Below are 2,439 nucleotides of genomic sequence, written 5' to 3'. Positions count from 1 at the left end.
GTTCATGCCCATAAATTCTGCATGAACTTCATAAATTGAGTACCTTTGAGAGGAGTAGTATCTTCAAGTTCTATGTCTTGAGTATTGAGTTCCTTATCCCCTTTGAGATTATATTTCTAAGCATGTGACTATTACATGTTACCCATGAAGTCTTTGAGTTGAATTGTTCATGTCCATAATTCGGCATGAACCCTATAAGTCGAGCAGTCTTAAGATGAGAAGTATCTTTGAGTCCTTGAGTTGAGTCGTTCATGCTCATAATTCCGCATGAACCCTCTGAGTTGAGCATTCTTGAAATGAGTAGTATCCTTGATTTTCTTGAGATCCAATTATTGAGTTCTATCTATGGTTATTGAAAACCTTGCGTTGAGTCGTTCATGTCCATAATTCGACATGAACCATATTTTAAGAAGTCTTTTACAAATGTTTAAACTTTGTTTTAAGACTTAAGCTTTGAAGTTGAGTAAAGAGTAAACTAAAGTTCTTTTTCTTTAAAATGATATATGGGAACTAAGTATTCCCAAAAGTAAATGTTTTCACATTTAAATAAGAACGGAAACTGAGATTTCCAAAGAGCCTTAGGGCTAGTTTTCCGAAAAGAGTAATCGCTTTCTAAATGAAGCAAGAGGGGAAACTTTGATTTCCAAAATAACCTTTGAGCTAAGTTTTTGAGAACTAATCTCAAATCACAGAAAGAAGTATGTTTTTAAAACATAAAGAGCTAGTATATTTTGGGAGTAGTATTGAGCACTGATATGGGGGAGAGTTCAGACAACTCACAGCCCCCATAAACCATGTAGCCATCATGGGTAGAAAAGGGTCATACTTTTTAGATGAATCCTTTTCTCATAGACTAGTGGATACACTTAATAGTTCAGGTCTTATACCTGTGGCAAGGTATATGATGCGCTGGCAGCGTGAGGAAGATCGATGTATCATCACTATAGCTAGTGATGGTTGTCGGTTAGAAAAACTCTCATATAAGTTATTTGTATTCTTATATACACAGTTATTTGTATTTTTACATACATTTAAGTGTTTTAGTGTATTTTTGCATACACCCATAGTTGACTTCATGTTTTAAACATTTTTTCTTTATATTGCACTTGTTTTAAAATGGCTTTATATTGAAATGAGTTCAGTTATGTTGAGTTGAGTATCCAGAGTTTGAGTACCAAGAGTTGAGTGTCTTATTATTGAGTTGAATATTTTATCTTTGAGTTGAGAATTTTATTCTTGAGTTGAGTCGAGTTGAGTGAGTTGAGAAGAGGTAAGTATGTTTCCTTTTTATCAAAGTTCAAGCTTATGTTTATGATTTAGAATTCCTCTTACATGCTCATACATTCCACGTATTGAGTCATTTAGCCTGCATCTTTTCATGATGCAGACACAGGTATTCAGGATCATCAACAGGACCTTTGTTGATACATCCGGGAGTTCGAGTTAACTATAGTGAGCCTCTTTGTTTCCGGAGGATTTCATTTACCTTTCAGTTTAGTCAAGATATCGTAGGTCTTGTCCCGACTTCCATATTTATCAGTTAGAGGCTTCATAGATAGTCAGTAGTTGAGATGTCTGTATTATTTATTTTATTAAATATTTTAAAGACTTAAGTTGCCTATTTTATGGCGAGTTGAATAATTTATTTTATTCAGAGTTTTCTTTTGAGTTAAAGCTTTGTATTTAAGTTTCCTGAATTTTTATTCTTTTTTAAGCTTTGTATGCTTGAGTTAGTCTTCCGCTTGAAGTCAGCCAGGATGAGGGTTCGCTTGGGGACCAACAATGGTTCTCGAGTGCCGGCCACGTCCAGGGTGTAGGCTCGGATCGTGACAAGAATGCCACCACCTCCAGAGACAAAATTAATTTCGTTCTCTATATATGATGATGGATTCAAGTCCAATCACATTAAAAGGGTAAGACGATGGATTCATGTTCAATCGCATCAAGAGGATAAGACGATGAATTCATGTCTAATTGCATCAAGAGGGAGTAAGACATCAAATTCAAGTTTTGATGCACCATGATGATAAGATGTTGGGTTTAAGTCCCAGTGATTTATGGCCTAAAATGCCTTATGTGGATAAGACATTAGATTTAAAACTTAATGCACCATATTGATGATATGTAGACTATTAAAGCAAACAGTGTGCTTTCGATTAAAATTAATTAGTCATGAAACCTATTCCCCATTGAAATCGCTATGTCACACCTGGGCCTACACCCTGAACGTAACTAGCACCTGAGAATAATTTTTGATCCCCAAGTGAACCCTTGATCTGGCTACATGACTTACATGACTTTAGACAATACGCGAAAGCTTAAATAGCTAGGTGAACAATTAAAAATTTAAGAAAGTCTTAACAATACTGTCTTGCAAAATACTTAATATGAATCATGAGTTATGGTCGTCCTTCCAGTTTCATGGCTCTTCTATATAAT

The sequence above is a fragment of the Solanum stenotomum genome, chromosome 4 (assembly GCF_019186545.1).
Source record: "Solanum stenotomum isolate F172 chromosome 4, ASM1918654v1, whole genome shotgun sequence".
NCBI lineage: Eukaryota > Viridiplantae > Streptophyta > Magnoliopsida > Solanales > Solanaceae > Solanum > Solanum stenotomum.
This window is presented reverse-complemented; position numbering follows the sequence as displayed.